The sequence below is a fragment of the Schistocerca nitens genome, chromosome 1 (genome assembly GCF_023898315.1).
Source record: "Schistocerca nitens isolate TAMUIC-IGC-003100 chromosome 1, iqSchNite1.1, whole genome shotgun sequence".
In the NCBI taxonomy this organism is placed as follows: Eukaryota; Metazoa; Arthropoda; class Insecta; order Orthoptera; family Acrididae; genus Schistocerca; species Schistocerca nitens.
The window spans coordinates 1,022,517,310-1,022,535,559 of NC_064614.1; the positions used below are offsets into that span (position 1 = coordinate 1,022,517,310).

Genomic DNA, 18,250 nt, shown 5'->3' on the forward strand with positions numbered 1-18,250 from the left:
TGAATTATTCGTAACACTGATTACGGCTTACTTACTCATCACCGTAGGCTTCCTGCATCATTCGGTGAGTCTCTGTAAAGTTTTTCTTGAGTTGCAAGCAAAATGTAATGCACATGCGTTGCTCCTCTAATTCGACCATCTGGAAATTCGCAAACTGTGTGACACAATGTTCTACTAAATACAGCACTGATCAATAACTAACAGACATACACCAATGAAACTTCCGGCAGTTATACATTAAACACAGTTGGGTGCAGTGATGCCAACCGCGAAATTACAAATGTTCCGGTATTTTTTGAACAGACCTCGTATTCCAATCTCTGCCTTTCCCTACAGGAGGAGAGCTCAATCCAACGATTGCGGTCGACCGATCGATCGCCCCAGCTTTGAGTCGATCTTTCAAAATGTTTGACTGAAGTGTGTTTAAATGTGACGTTTTTGTAAAATATCAGTTTGTTGACAATGCTACCTTGTGTGCGAACGGTAAATGTTTCCCACCTTTCTTTAAGGGTGATCATATCTTATGAGATTAACTTTTGTCTCTTTTCTCGTATTTTGTCCGTTTTAACCACATTGGTTTGTACTAGTTTTGTAACGGCACAGTACCCTCGCGCTGAGCGCCTCTAAACCACAGCCGGCCGAAGTGGCCGTGCGGTTAAAGGCGCTGCAGTCTGGAACCGCAAGACCGCTACGGTCGCAGGTTCGAATCCTGCCTCGGGCATGGATGTTTGTGATGTCCTTAGGTTAGTTAGGTTTAACTAGTTCTAAGTTCTAGGGGACTAATGACCTCAGCAGTTGAGTCCCATAGTGCTCAGAGCCATTTGAACCAATCTAAACCACAAACACTAGCGCATTGTATCGTGCACTAGGAATGACAGATTGAGAATTGTCACGAAAATTGTAAGTTCAGATCGCTCGCGGTCACTAAAGAGAAGGAACAAATGGCCTGTATGGAGACCTGTTATTTCACACTGAAATTCGGTGGCTGAGAAGAGGTATGAATCTAAACAGATTTAGAGAGCTTCTACCAGCGACAAAAGCCTTTGTAGTGTGAAAGAGAGAAAGGTTAGGCAGAGCTGTACGATTTGAGCTGTTTGTGGGGAATGATATTTGTAACTGATGTGGCAATTGTACAAATTGAAGAAAAAGCAAAGTGTCATAACTGTGATGTCTTCTATACACTGTTTCATGCACAAACTCATACACTACTGGCCATTAAAATTGCTGCACCACGAAGATGACGTGCTACAGACGCGAAATTTAACCCACAGGAAGAAGATGCTGTGATATGCAAATGATTAGCTTTTCCGAGCATTCAGACAACTCTGGCGCCCGTGGCGACACCTACAACGTGCTGACATGAGGAAAGTTTCCAACCGAATTCTCATTCACAAACAGCAGTTGACCGCAGTTGCCTGGTGAAACGTTGTTGTGATGCCTCGTGTAAGGAGGAGAAATGCGTACTATCACGATTCCGACTTTGGTAAAGGACGGATTGCAGCCTATCGCGATTGTGGTTTATTGTATCGCGGCTTTGCTGCTCGCGTTGGTCGAGATCCAATGACTGTTAGCAGAATATGGAATCGGTGAGTTCAGGAGGGTAATACGGAACGCCGTGCTGGATCCCAACGGCCTCGTATCACTAGCAGTCGAGACGACAGGCATCTTATCATCATGGCTGCAACGGATCGTGCAGCCACGTCTCGATCCCTGAGGCAACAGATGGGGACGTTTGCAAGACAACAACCATCTGCACGAACAGTTCGACGACGTTTGCAGCAGCATGGACTATCAGCTCGGAGACCATGGCTGCGGTTACCCTTGACGCTACATCATAGACAGGAGCGCCTACGACGGTGTACTCAACGACGAACGTGAGTACACGAATGGCAAAACGTCATTTTTTCGGATGAATCCAGGTTCTGTTTACAGCACCATGATGGTCGCATCCGTGTTTGGCGACATCGCGGTGAACGCACATTGGAAGCGTGTATTCGTCATCGCCAAACTGCCGTATCACCCTGCGTGGTGGTATGGGGTGTCATTGGTTACACGTCTAGGTCATCTCTTGTTCGCATTGACGGCACTTTGAACAGTGGACGTTACATTTCAGATGTGTTACGACTCGTGGCTCTACTTTTCATTGGATCCCTGCGAAACCCTACATTTCAGCAGGATAATGCACGACTGCATGTTGCAGGTCCTGTACGGGCCTTTCTGGATACATCAAATGTTCGACAGCTGCCCTGGCCAGCACATTCTCCAAATCTCTCACCAATTGAAAACGTCTGGTCAATGGTGGCCGAGCAACTGGCTCGTCACAATACGTCAGTCACTACTCTTGATGAACTGTGGTATCGTGTTGAAGCTGCATGGGCAGCTGTACCTGTACACGCCATCCCAGCTCTGTTTGTCTCAATGCCCAGGCGTATCAAGGCCGTTATTACGGCCAGAGGTGGTTGTTCTGGGTACTGATTTCTCAGGATCTATACACCTAAAATTGCGTGAAAGTGTAATCACATGCAGTTGTAATATATCTACATCTACATCTACATCTATACTCCGCGAGCCACCTTACGGTGTGTGGCGGAGGGTACTTATTGTACCACTATCTGATCCCCCCTTCCCTGTTCCATTCACGAATTGTGCGTGGGAAGAACGACTGCTTGTAAGTCTCCGTATTTGCTCTAATTTCTCGGATCTTTTCGTTGTGATCATTACGCGAGATATATGTGGGCGGTAGTAATATGTTGCCCATCTCTTCCCGGAATGTGCTCTCTCGTAATTTCGATAATAAACCTCTCCGTATTGCGTAACGCCTTTCTTGAAGTGTCCGCCACTGGAGCTTGTTCAGCATCTCCGTAACGCTCTCGCGCTGACTAAATGTCCCCATGACGAATCGCGCTGCTTTTCGCTGGATCATGTCTATCTCTTCTATTAATCCAACCTGGTAAGGGTCCCATACTGATGAGCAATACTCAAGAATCGGACAAACAAGCGTTTTGTAAGCTACTTCTTTCGTCGATGAGTCACATTTTCTTAGAATTCTTCCTATGAATCTCAACCTGGCGCCTGCTTTTCCCACTATTTGTTTTATGTGATCATTCCACTTCAGATCGCTCCGGATAGTAACTCCTAAGTATTTTACGGTCGTTACCGCTTCCAATGATTTACCACCTATGGCATAATCGTACTGGAATGGATTTCTGCCCCTATGTATGCGCATTATATTACATTTATCTACGTTTAGGGAAAGCTGCCAGCTTTCGCACCATTCATTAATCCTCTGCAGGTCTTCCTGGAGTACGTACGAGTCTTCTGATGTTGCTACTTTCTTGTAGACAACCGTGTCATCTGCAAATAGCCTCACGGAGCTACCGATGTTGTCAACTAAGTCATTTATGTATATTGTAAACAATAAAGGTCCTATCACGCTTCCTTGCGGTACTCCCGAAATTACCTCTACATCTGCAGATTTTGAACCGTTAAGAATGACATGTTGTGTTCTTTCTTCTAGGAAATCCTGAATCCAATCACAAACCTGGTCCGATATTCCGTAAGCTCGTATTTTTTTCACTAAACGTAAGTGCGGAACCGTATCAAATGCCTTCCTGAAGTCCAGGAATACGGCATCAATCTGCTCGCCAGTGTCTACGGCACTGTGAATTTCTTGGACAAATAGGGCGAGCTGAGTTTCACATGATCTCTGTTTGCGGAATCCATGTTGGTTATGATGAAGGAGATTTGTATTATCTAAGAACGTCATAATACGAGAACATAAAACATGTTCCATTATTCTACAACAGATTGACGTAAGCGAAATAGGCCTATAATTATTCGCATCTGATTTATGACCCTTCTTGAAAATGGGAACGACCTGCGCTTTCTTCCAGTCGCTAGGTACTTTACGTTCTTCCAGAGATCTACGATAAATTGCTGATAGAAAGGGGGCAAGTTCTTTAGCATAATCACTGTAGAATCTTACGGGTATCTCGTCTGGTCCGGATGCTTTTCCGCTACTAAGTGATAGCAGTTGTTTTTCAATTCCGATATCGTTTATTTCAATATTTTCCATTTTGGCGTCCGTGCGACGGCTGAAGTCAGGGACCGTGTTACGATTTTCCGCAGTGAAACAGTTTCGGAACACTGAATTCAGTATTTCTGCCTTTCTTCGGTCGTCCTCTGTTTCGGTGCCATCGTGGTCAACGAGTGACTGAATAGGGGATTTAGATCCGCTTACCGATTTTACATATGACCAAAACTTTTTAGGGTTCTTGTTTAGATTGTTTGCCAATGTTTTATGTTCGAATTCGTTGAATGCTTCTCTCATTGCTCTCTTTACGCTCTTTTTCGCTTCGTTCAGCTTTTCCTTATCAGCTATGATTCGACTACTCTTAAACCTATGATGAAGCTTTCTTTGTTTCCGTAGTACCTTTCGTACATGATTGTTATACCACGGTGGATCTTTCCCCTCGCTTTGGACCTTAGTCGGTACGAACTTATCTAAGGCGTATATTTGTCCAATGAACATCCGTTTATCATCTGCATTTGTTCTTGGTGTAGCAATTTTAATGGCCAGTAGTGTATTTTGGGTAGCACTGTTGAAGATATTAAATGTGAGACATTTTCCTCAAATACAGTCGCAGTTTCCGGATCAGCAAACATCATTGGATGAAGAGGCTGCAAAGAAGTAGTCTATACGACCAGCCTGACAGCACTGCAGACTGAATCTGAAAACCGATTTTCAGATTTCAATGACGTGGAAGCTTTCGTAGCTTCACTTTTCCAAAAAGTGGATGTGAAAGATATTTCAAATAAAATGATTACCCTTTTCTCTTGTTGTGAGACTGAACTTGAAGAGGAAATAATTCGATTTCAAAATGACATTTCCCTGAAGTCCGAGTACAACGAGGATACATTTTGGAAATTAATGAGCGTAGGAACCGCCCCTAACATAACAAAAGTGGCATCGAATGTGTTATCGTTTTTAGTTCAGCGTATCTATGTGGATGTGTTCAACGATGAACATTGTGAAATGTAAGTGTAGAAATAAATTGATTGATCCCTATCCTTCAGTCTGTGTAAGCGTGGCTCTGACAAATTATTCAGCAGATTATACGAGTAATCAACCTGCCAGCTTTATGCAAAGCCAAGTATTTCACTAAACTTTTTTTAACATTTATAACGGTGTATATTTTAGAATTATATATTAATACCTTCAGCTGCTGACGGGCGTTGATATATATCAACGGGGACAGTTGAAAATGTGTGCTCCGACCGTGACTCGAACCCGGGATTTCCTGCTTACATGGCAGACGCTCTATCCATCTGACGAACGTGAGCCATCGAGGGCACAGAGGATAGTGCGACTGCAGGGACTATCTCGCGCACGCCTCCCGCGAGACCCACACTCTCACCTTGTATGTCCACACACTACATTCGTAGTGTCCCTACCCAACACACTCATTACTCGTGGAAGACATTCTTACGAAGTCCTGCAAGAGTTCGGGTAAAATGTGTGCATCCGCACAGAAGGAGAAGGTCATGGCCGGTATTGCCAGAACTATATACTTATATGAATATGGTGTCTGTTCTTTCTGACACGTCCGAAAGAACAGACACCATATCCATATAATTATAGGTGTATATTTTACTTTTTTCACATGTGTAACATCTTGAAAATTGAATAGTAGGCCTACAACTTTTAATGGAGAAAAAATTACCTTTTATGTGTTTTAGTAACAGAAATGGTTCATTTTGTCTGTGGTGCTGTTTTGAGCATAAAGCTTTATGGATTTTTAAGTGTAAATGGACTAAATTGCATGTAGTAAGTCTAAAGCCTAAGAAGATTGAGAACCCCTGCCCTTACAGTGTGTACCCCCTACAGCTCAGTGGTTATTCCCTGACGTCTCAAGAAATGTCCTATCACACCGTCCCTTGTTCTTGTCAGTGCTTTCCACACGTTCCTTACGTCGGTGATTTTGCGGAGAACATCCTCATTTCTCATCTTATTAGTCCACCTAATTTTCATCATTATTTTGTAGCACCATATGTCAAACACTACGATTCTACCCAGTTTTCGCACTGTCCTTGATTTACTACAAAAATGCTCCAAACACATTTTGTTTAATGGCGTACTAACCTGTTCCGAATCATCAATTCGTCCAGTCGCATAGAAATTGGCAATTACATTCTTCAGTTGTAGAACAGTCAGTGAGACCGGGTCGTAATCACCACTGTGCGCTCGCGCTATGAACAGCGGCGCGCACCCCTGCACAAAGGGTGGCCGGCGAGCGCCGGCTGCGCGCCCTCAGAGAGACGCGACGCCCGCAGACGAGTCGGCAGCCGGCAGCTGGCGCTCAGCGACGTGGGCGCCGCCGCCGGCTTTGATTCTCCCAAATCACTCTGCATTCCAGGGCGCAGCCGGCGCTGTCAAAGGCCACGGATCACTGCGAAATGTGGGTGCGCCTGCCCTGCCCGATATTAACGCTTTATGGAGCGCCGCCCGTGCTGCCGCCGATCGAGCTCCAGTCCGACCGACAGTTCGCTCCCAGTGTCGGAAGCCGCGCTTGTGGAGCCGCTTTCCCGCAACAGAGTACGGTCTGTCGCATTTGTGATACACAGAGATCTTTACAAATTAAGTACGAATGCTGCGGGGCTTTTGGCGCACATAGGCAAATCTCTGGAATTTGTTTGCATTTGTCACACCACAAGCCAATTTTCCTGAAAACGTCACGTCAGGTTGAAAGGCAACCACTACAGTCGGTCATCTTCCATATTTACATCAACATCTACATCTACCGAGTGATCAAAAAGTCAGTACAAATTTGAAAAGTTAATAAACCACGGAATAATGTAGATAGATAGGTAAAAATTGACACACATGCTTGGAATGACATGGGGTTTTATTAGAACCAAAAAAAGTATTGTTAGACACGTGAAAGATCTCTTGCGCGCGTCGTTTGGTGGTGATCGTGTGCTCAGCCGCCACTTTCGTAAAGCTTGGCCTCCCAGGTCCCCAGACCTCAGCCCTTCCGATTATTGGCTTTGGGGTTACCTGAAGTCGCAAGTGTATCGTGACCGACCGACATCTCTAGGGATGCTGAAAGACAACATCCTACCATAACTCCGAACATGCTTTACAGTGCTGTTCACAACATTATTCCTCGACTACAGCTATTTTTGAGGAATGATGGTGTACATATTGAGCATTTTCTGTAAAGAACGTCATCTTTGCTTTGTCTTACTTTGTTATGCTAATTATTGCTATTCTCATCAGATGAAGCGCCATGTGTCAGACATTTTTTGAACTTCTGTATTTTTTTGGTTCTAATAAAACCCCATGTCATTCCAAGCATGTGTGTCAATCTGTGATTTATTCAGTTTTCAAATTTATACTGACTTTCTGATCACCTGGTATATCTACATCCACATGACTGTTCTGTAAAAAAATATGTTCAAATGTGTGTGAAATCTTATGGAACTTAACTGCTAAGGTCCTCAGTCCCTAAGCTTACAAACTACTTAACCTAAATTATCCTAAGGAGAAACACACACACAGCGATGCCCGAGGGAGGACTCGAACCTCCGCCGGGATCAGCCCCACAGTCCATGACTGCAGCGCCTCAGACCGCTCAGCTAATCCCGCGCGGCTGACTGTTCTGTAGATCACAATTAAGTACCTGGCAGAAAGTTCATCAAACCAATTTCATACCAGTCTCGAACTGCAGCATACAAGAGAAATGAACACTTGAATCTTTCCGCGTGAGCTCTTATTTCTCCTATTTTATTACGATGATAATTTCTCCCTATGGATGTTCGTGCCAACAGAATATTTTCGCTTTCGGAGAAAAAAAGTTGGTGACTGAAATTCCAACGAAGTAGCCTTTGTTTTGATGATAACCGCTTCAACTCGCGTATAATGTCCTTGGCACTGCCCTATTTACCGAGAGTACAAAACGAGCTCCTGTTCTTTGAAATTTGTGGTATGACATATCACTACCACACCACAGGCATCATAAAATTGGCGGTAGAATTGCAATTTTCATCAGGCACCAATAGCGGTCATGAGAGATCCGGTGGACCCAGCAACTCTGGCCTATGAACGCCCTCTGTCGCTGCACTATAGGACGGCCGGCGGTAGCCACGCACCTCCTCAGGGAACAGATTCGGATGTCCGCTATGAAACTCCTCCACAAGGTTGAAGCATTACGTCCAGCTTCCAGGCTCCTTGAATATGTCGGCTCTGTGGCACCTGCACGGTGGCATAAGGTCGAGGTACCGTGAACCATCGTGGAAGATCTCCCATAATGACAACCTGAAGCTCAATGAATATATATATATATATATATATATATATATATATATATATATATATATATATATATATATAAGATAGAAAGTTAAAATAAAGACGCGGCACGAGTGTCACATCCTCTTCCAGAACATCTGCTCCTTCTGTACCAACAAATACCTCCTCATGAACACTCTCTCCCAACACTGGGTCCACACCTTTCTCCAGCCTCACCATACCGTCCGCACCTCTCCCTATATCCTACACCAAACTGATACTCCTGGTCCTCGAGGGCAGGGTGGAATCGCCATCGGCCACCTGTAGCACATCCCCATCTGGCCACAACCTTTCCTCAATGACCCCACCAAACACCTTATCCTCAGCGTCTTTTTCCCCTCCCTCACCGTCACCAGCGCCACCATCTATGTCCACTGCACTGCTCCTATTCCCTATGATTTCGTCTCCCATGTTGACTGCACCTTCCCATCCTGAAAGCAACACTACCCCCGATGCTGTCGTTGCCTTTGCCAACCTCCTTGGGCAGATCGCCGTCGGCATCCTTGACCACACAGGAAGCGACCACACCCCCGTTCTTCTCACCATAACGCCTGCTCACGACCTGCCTCCAGCTCCCTGCCCTCCACCCTCTATTTGAGAAGGCCATTACTGATGTTGTGGAGGCCCATGTTCCTACTAAAACCATCCACCCCCACCATCTCACTCTCCCTTCAAAGGCTGTCATCCTCCTCCACGAATCCCGCTGCCTCTATCACTCCTTCCTGCGCACTCGTGACAGGGATACACTCCACCGCCACTGTAAATACAGCGACATGTTTGGAACCTCATTACAGGGACTGGCGCCAGACCTGTACATGACTCAATGCCACCCTCTCTATAAACTCCAAGTACTGGTCTGTCTTCCATGGCCTCACTGGTTCCCATTCTGCACCCCATTACCCCCTCCTTCATAACGACCGATCCCTTCCTGTCAACCTCAGTGAGGCCACTCACTTTTGGATGTCTTCCCTGTCCCTGATGATCCCCACTTTGATTATTCCCTTTTCCCCACCATCATGGAATGCATCCATACCTCAGTCGCTCCACTATCTCCCAGTCTCCAGTACTTATGGCAGCACAAGACATTAAACTTACCCTCCCGTTAAAACGCAACATGGCCACTGATCACGACCTTGTCACCTACCGCCCCCTCAGAGAATGCTCTTTCACCTTCCTGAAAGTCCTTCCCAATTTATACAACATCATCCTCTGCACTGGCTTCTACCCTGACCTGTGGAAGACTTCCTGCATACTTTTGTTCCTCAAACCAAACAACCTCCTTTCTGTCACCTCTTCCTATTGTCACATCCACCTCACCTGCATCTTCAGTAAGCTCTACAGATCCATCTTCTCCCATCGCATTCATCACTACCTTAATCAACACCACATCCTCTCTCTTACACACTGTGGCTTCCGACCCTCCTTCTCCACAAAAGACCAACTTCTTAACCTCATCCACCTTCTCTTCATCTAACTTAACTCCCATCGCTCCGCCATTTTTGTTTCCTTCAACTTCCAAAATGCTTATGACCAAGTATGGCAGCCCAGTCTCCTCTTTAAACTCCAAACCTATGCCCTGCCTATCAGCTTTTTCCATCTGGTAGCTTCCTTCCTCTCACGCCGTCCTTCCTATGTCACCCTCCATAATACCAACTCCTGTATCTTTTATCCCACCACTGGCATCCCCCATGGTTCTGTCCTCTCCCCTCACCTCTGTCTCCTGTACACTGCTGATATTCCCAACCCACCCTCACCTGTGCACCTCCTCCAATGTGCTGATGACACCGCCTTCCTGGCTCTCTATCCTACCCCTCAATGGTCCCAACACACCCTCCAAACCCACCTTCACCAGTTCACCACTTGGTACAACCAGTGGTTCCTTCATATCGACCCCTCCAAGACTCAGGCAATCATCATAGGCCGCACCACCACCTCCTCCTTCCACCTCTATGATTTGTACCTAACCACTTATGGTTGCCCCATCCAGCTCACACCCACCTTGAAATACCTTGGCCTCACCCTCGGCCACCAGCTCACCTGGAACCTTTGTCTCCTGAACATTTAGCAAAAAGCCTATATCTGCCTCTGCTCCTGAAACTCCTGTCTGGCCAGGTATGGGAACTGCATCCTTCCACCATCCTCCTCACCTACAAATCCTTCATCCATCCTATCCTCTGATATGTTAGCGTTGCCTGGATCTCTGCGCCCCCCCCCCCCACCCCCGCTTTAATAATGCCCTCCAAATCCTAGAACGCCATGCATTCAGCCTTCCGTCCACCACACAGCTCTTGTATGACTTCATCACCATCCCCCATCTCCTCCTTTTCCTCCAACATATCTGCATCCTCTAGTCTGCAGCAGGCTTGATCCCCCCAACCCCTGGTGTCCTCCTTCCTCTATACCCCCCACCATTTGCCACACCTCTATCGCTGTATCCCTTCCTCCTCCCCTCCACACCCTACATCTCCTTTATCAGGCAATTTCAAATACCTTCCTCTTCCAGATGATGAACTTAACCAAGATGACTACCCTTCCTTCCAACTGTATCTTGGCCTTGTTCCCCCCCACCCCAGGGCCCCCATTTGCCTCTCACCTCCTTCCACCACAGTGGTTTTTCCTCCTGCCCAAACCTGAGTCTCTATACCCCCACCTCGGCTGTTTCCCCTCTCCTGTTCTTTCCTCACTGGCCCCCTTTGGTGCGCCACCTGTGCGCCACCTGTCCGTCTCCCCTTCTCTGCCCCCCCCTCTACCACCGTCCACTCCCCCCTTTCTTCCCTTCTCCTTTGTATCCATACTCCTGGCAGATCCTTCCAGTTTGTTCTTCGTCATCAGTGTGCTACATCAGTGTTGTGTTCGGTGCTGTTCTACTGTGATGTCAAGTGCTGTGATTTTAATCATGCACTGGACTTGTGCATGGTGTTGCTGTCCATGACTGTACTGTGATACGCGGCCCATCGCAACTTTTATTCTGTGGCTGTACATCGCCTTGTGTTCTTTTAATTGTCACAGTATGTGGTTTTCTGTGGACACTACTTTTTTATATTTTTATCTACATTTTTACAGTCACCCCCTTTCGTATGCTATCTTCCATTATGTTCCCCTTTTTTATATCTCTGTTTCGCCATATTTCTTCCTTTATGTTGTTTAATGTCTCCCTGTTATGTCAAAATGACGTCACGTGTGCGGGAATTTTTGAGAAACGGAGCATTATTCGCTATTTACTGCATTAGCGGATAAACATATGTCTTGACTAATACGAAAGACGTAATAAATATAGACATATATTATACACTGATCAGCCAGAACATTATGACCGCCGACTTATCATCGATATAAACCCGTCCAGGCGATAGCAGCGTCACCTGATGAGGAATGACTGCTAGGTAGATACACGCACGGTGGACGTAGCATCAGTAAGCATGTTGTCCGTGTGTAGAACGGTGAAGGTACGCCATGTATCTGAGTTTGACTGAGGGCAGCCGCACAAAGTGTCGGGGTCTCATCTACATCTACATCTACAGCCTTCAGACTTGTGTGACATAGTGTAATCAAAATTTAGCGGATTTCTTTTAGTACTTACCTGAATAACTTCACACTTTTCTTTATTCAGTGTCAATGGCCACTTTTCGCACCATACAGATATCTTATCTAAATCATTTTGCAATTCGTTTTGGTCATCTGATGATTTTACAAGACAGTAAATGACAGCATCATCTGCAAACAATTTAAGACAGCTACTCAGATTGTCTCCCATTTCGTTAATATAGATCAGGTGCAACAGAGGGCCTATAACACTTCCTTGGGGAACGCCGGATATTACTTCCGTTTTACTTGATAACTTTCATTCTTTTGCTACGAGCTGTAAAGTTTCTACCAGGAAATCACGAATCCAGCCGCACAGCTGAGATGACACTCCATAGGCAGGCAGTTTGGTTAGAAGACGCTTGTGAGGAACGATGTAGAAAGCCTTCTGGAAATCTAAAAATATGGAATAAATTTGACATTCCCTGTCGATAGCATTCATTACTTCAAGAGTATAAAGACCTAGTCGTGTTTCACAAGTAGGATATTTTCTGGATCCGTGCTATGTGTCAATAAAAAGTTTCCTTCGAGGTACCTCATAATGTTCGGACACTATATGTTCCAGAACCCTGCTAAAAATTGACGTTAAATGTATGGACCCGTAATTAAGTGGATTACACCTACTTCCCTATTTGAGTATTGGTGTGACTTGAGCAATTTTCCAGTCTTAAGGCACGGATCTTTTTGTGAGCGAGTGGTTGTATAAAGTTGCTAAATAAGGAGCTATTGTATCAGCATGCAGTGAAAGATACCTGACTGGTATACAATCTGGACCGGAGGCCTTGCCTTTATTAAGTGATTTAAACTGCTTTGCTGCACCGAGGATACCTGCTTCTATGTTTCTCATCTTGGCAGTTGTTCTCGATTGGAATTCAGGAATATTTACTTCGTCTTCTTTGGTGAAGGAGTTTCGTAAAAACGTGTTTAATAACTTTACTTTAGTAGCACTATCATCAGTAACTTCACCGTTGTTATCGCGCAGTGAAGGTATTGATTGCGTCTTACCACTGGCGTGCTTTATGTACGACCATAATCTCTTTGGGTTTTCTGCCAGATTCCCAGACAGAGATTCGTTGTGAAAATTATTAAAAGCATATCGCATTGAAGTACGCGCTATATTTCAAACTTCTGCAAAACTTTGCCAGTCTTGGGGATTTCGCGTTCTTTTAAATTTGGCATGCTTTTTTTCGTTGCTTCTGCAACAGCGATCTGACCCGTTTTATGTACCATGGGGGATCAGTACTATCACTTATTAATTTATGTGGTATATATCTCTCAATTGCCATTGATACTACCTCTTTGAAGTAATTCCACATCTTTTCTAAGCTTACATGATCATATCGGAAGCAGTGAAGACTGTCTCTTAAAAAGGCGTTCTAGGAGTGCTGTTGTGAGTGTCTTCAACACGTGGCGAAATCAAACTGAAACTACGTCCAGACGTCGTAGCACTAAGCGGCCACCCCTCATTACAGATGTCAGACATCGTAGGCTCGGCAGACTGATAAAACAGCACATGCGGCGAGCTGTGGCGAAACTAACATCAAACTTTGATGCTGGGCTGCATACGAGTGTATCTGACCACATGGTGCACCGAACACTCCTAACGATGGGCCTTCGCAGCCGACGACCCATTCATGTGCCAATGTTAACGCCGCAACATAGGCAGCTACGACTGAAATGGGCACTGAAAGTTGTCTCAGTGTTAGAGCGTTGCATGGTCTTATGAATACCAGTTCCTACATCATCATGCCGATGGGATGGCTCGAATCCGGTGTCTTCGAGGGGAACATCTGCTTGACACCTGTTCTGTGGGACGGATACAGGCTGGCGGCGGTTCCATTAAACTCTGCGAAACATTCACGTTGGCGTCCTTGCATCCCGTGGAGCTCGTGCAAGACACCATGACGACCAAGGAATACCGTACACTGGTTGCAGACCACGTTTACCCCCTCATGACGATCGTGTTTCCCGATGGCAGTGCTGACTCCCCATCTTGCCAGATCTGAACCTGATCGAACATGTCTGGGATGTGTTTAAACGTGTGTCAGAGGTCATCGCCCGCTCCCCGGTATTTATAGGAATCAGGTGACTTGTGCGTGCAGATGTGGTGCGAACTTCCTCCAGCGACCTACCAAAGCTTCAATGGTCCCACGCCACGACTCTTCGCCACTGTTATCCGTGCCAATCGTGGACATACCGTCTAGGTAGGTGGTTATTATGTTGTGGCTTATAAGTATATGCATCGCTATGTATCCATGACTTATGTCTCGACTTCATAAGCGCTGGATCTGCTTATTGCTCGCTCAGTATTGAACAGTCTCTCCATCAGTAGTAAAAACGTCAACCGCCTTAAGCCAAGATCTTAAGTTGGAAGACAATTTTGATGCAACAGAGACAACATGCACATACACAGTCGTAAAGGCTTTAAGAAGTTCTGTTTACTTTTCTTGTCGCTCGCATATCGCAGTTCTGAATCGTTAGAAGTCGCTAGAAGTCGGAGACCTTCAGGCCGCTAGGCTTTGATTTGCCCCACTACCGTTTTGGACAGAACGCGAGGCCTTTCACTACAAACGATAATGGTATTGTTCTTCTATCTGTTTTGCTATTGAGAACTGAAATTCAGTATATATCACTAGCGTTAAGATAGATACTACCTACAGGAAAATTAAAGAACCTTTGGAGAAAAAAGAGAAACGCTTGTATGAATATCAAGAACTCAGATTGAAAACCAGTTCTAAGCAAAGAAGGGAAGGCAGAAAGGTGGAACGAGTATATAGAGGGTCTATACAAGGGCGATGTACTTGAGGGTAATATTATTGAAATGGAAGAGGACGTAGATGATGACGGGATGAGAGATATGATACTGCGTGAAGAATTTGACAGAGCACTGAAAGACCTAAGTAGAAACAAGGCCCCAACATTCCATTAGAACTACTGATAGCCTTGGGAGAGCCAGCCACGACAAAACGCTACCATCTGGTGAGCAATATGTATGAGACAGGCGAAATGCCCTCAGACTTCAAGAAGAATATATTAATTCCAATTCCAAAGAACCAAAGAAAGCAGGTGGTGACAGGTGTGAAAATTACCGAACTATTAGTTTAATAAGTCAAGGCTGCAAAATACTAACGCGATTCTTTACAGACGAATGGAAAAATTGGTAGAAGCTGACCTCGGGGAAGATCAGTTTGGATTCCGTAGAAATGTTGGAACACGTGAGGCAATACTGACCCTACGACTTATCTTAGAAGACAGATTAAGGAAAGGCAAACCTACGTTTGTAGCATTTGTAGACTTAGAGAAAGCTTTTAACAATGTTGACTGGAAGACCCTCTTTCAAATTCGGAAGGTGGCAGGGGCCCGGGGCCAAATACAGGGAGCGAAAGGCTATTTAGAATTTGTACAGAAACAAGATGGCAGTTATAAGAGTCGAGGGGCGTGAAAGGGAAGCACTGGTTGGGAAGGGAGTGAGACAGGGTTGTAGCCTGTCCCCGATGGTATTCAATCTATATATTGAACAAGCGGTAAAGGAACAAAAGAAAACTTTGGAGTAGGAATTAAAATCCCTGGAGAAGAAATAAAAACTTTGAGGTATGCCGATGACATTAGGTTAGGAAACGAGACACTTAAAGTAGTAGATGAGTTTTGCTATTTGGGGAGCAAAATTACTGATGGTGGTCGAAGTAGAGAGGATATGAAATGTAGATTGGCTATGGCGAGGAAAGCGTTTCTGAAGAAGAGAAGTTTGTTAACATCGAGTAGAGATTTAAGTGTCAGGAAGTCTTTTCTGGAAGTATTGAGTGTAGCCATGTATGGGAGTGAAACACGGACGATAAATAGTTTAAACAAGAAAAGAATAGAAGCCTTCGAAACTTGGTGCTACAGAAGAATGCTGAAGATTAGATGGGTAGATCACGTAACTAATGAAGAGGTACTGAATGGAATTGTGGAGAAGAGGAATTTGTGGCACAACTTTATTAGAAGAAGGTACTGGTTGGTAGGCTGTATTTTGAGGCATCAAGGGATCGCCAACTGAGTATTGGAGGGCAGCGTGTAGGGTAAAAATTGTTGAGGAAGACCAAGAGATGAATACACTAAGCAGATTCAGAAGAATGTAGGTTGCAATAGTTACTCGGAGATGAAGAAGCTTGCGCTGGATAGAGTAGCATGGATGGTGCATCAAACCATTCTCTGGGCTGAAGACCACAACAACAAACAAAAACAGAAAATAAAGCAGAAGTAGGTCCTTTACAATTTAATTCCTAGTCCAGTTAACCATTTATTAGACTAGAACCTGATTTGTAGAGGTAATTTGCTACCTGGATTCAGATTTTACGATTGTTCGGTTCATACGTCGTACCAAGCGACCTACGAAAGGTGTGAGGAAAGAGTAATAAAGCTATAACATGTGATTTGACGTAACATAAAGATGAGATATGTAAAGAACGTGTAATTACAGCGAAATAGGTAAAATATGTAACGTTAAAGTAAATGAAATGATAATTAAATAGACACCCTAGCTGCAAACAGGCGTTGATATACTTCACTGGGGACATGTTGAAAATGTGTGCCCCGACCGCGACTCGAACCCGGGATCTCCAACATGGGAATATGATGGGCAAACATCTATTAGGCGCACTACGAATGTAGTGGTGTGGACATGTTGGGAATGTGGATCTCACGGGGAGCGTGCAAGGGATAAGTCCCTGCAGACGCACTATCCTCTGTGCCCTCGGTGGCTCAGATGGATAGAGCGTCTGCCATGTAAGCAGGAGATCCCGGGTTCGAGTCCCGGTCGGGGCACACATTTTCAACATGTCCCCCGTGAAGTATATCAACGCCTGTTTGCAGCTCGGGTGTCTATTTAATTATCATTTCATTTCTAGCAAAGCTGCATGGTTATCCACGGTATGTGTTCTTTCGGGAACAGATACTACCGTCATATATAGTTAAAGTAAATGTAACAATGCTGGCTGCGTAGTACATGAACATTTACAGTTTTCATGTACTCAGAAGCAAATGAATTATTTATATATATTTAATTACACAAATCTGGGTTCTGTGGAGCGTTAGCAATGAAGTAGGGAAAAATCTTACTAGTTTATGAGGGAGACCAAGAGATGAATACACTAAGCAGATTCAGAGGGATGTAGGTTGCAATAGTTACTCGGAGATGAAGAAGCTTGCGCTGGATAGAGTAGCATGGATGGTGCATCAAACCATTCTCTGGGCTGAAGACCACAACAACAAACAACAACAGAAAATAAAGCAGAAGTAGGTCCTTTACAATTTAATTCCTAGTCCAGTTAACCATTTATTAGACTAGAACCAGAATTGTAGAGGTAATTTGCTACCTGGATTCAGATTTTACGATTGTTCGGTTCATACGTCGTACCAAGCGCCCTACGAAAGGTGTGAGGAAAGAGTAATAAAGCTATAACATGTGATTTGACGTAGCATAATGATGAGATATGTAAAGAACGTGTAATTACAGCGAAATAGGTAAAATATGTAACGTTAAAGTAAATGTAACAATGCTGGCTACGTAGTATATAAACATTTACAGTTTTCATGTACTTAGAAGCAAAAGAATTATTTATATATATTTAATTATACAAATTTGGGTTCTGTGGAGTGTTAGAAATGAAGTAGGGAAAAATCTTACTAGTTTATGAGGGAGACCAAGAGAAGAATGCACTAAGCAGATTCAGAAGGATATAGGTTGCAATAGTTACTCGGATATGAAGAAGCTTGCGCTGGATAGAGTAGCATGGATGGTGCATCAAACCATTCTCTGGGCTGAAGACCACAACAACATATTTAATTATACAAATCTGGGTTCTGTGGAGCGTTAGCAATGAAGTAGGGAAAAATCTTACTAGTTTATGACTTGTTCGAAACTTCAACTGCTTTTATATGCGCTTATACGATGTTTGATTGATATAAACGTTTTTCAACTTTTTCCACGTTGTTGTTGTTGTTGTGGTCTTCAGTCCTGAGACTGGTTTGATGCAGCTCTCCATGCTAATCTATCCTGTGCAAGCTTCTTCATCTCCCAGTACCTACTGCAACCTACATCCTTCTGAATCTGCTTAGTGTATTCATCTCTTGGTCTCCCTCTACAATTTTTACCCTCCACGCTGCCCTCCAATACTAAATTGGTGATCCCTTGATGCCTCAGGACATGTCCTACCAACCGATCCCTTCTTCTAGTCAAGTTGTGCCACAAACTTCTCTTCTCCCCAATCCAATACCTCCTCATTAGTTACGTGATCTACCCACCTAATCTTCAACATTCTTCTGTAGCTTCACATTTCG

The 18,250-nt window shown here is 44.6% G+C and overlaps 1 non-coding gene across 1 annotated transcript; it reads left to right on the forward strand.

The window, feature by feature from the left end:
• The first annotated feature begins 16,660 nt into the window (after positions 1–16,660).
• Trnat-ugu (transfer RNA threonine (anticodon UGU)) lies at positions 16,661–16,735 on the forward strand. The gene has a single exon. It is a non-coding gene; the product is annotated as a tRNA-Thr (tRNA).
• The last annotated feature ends 1,515 nt before the right edge of the window (positions 16,736–18,250 follow it).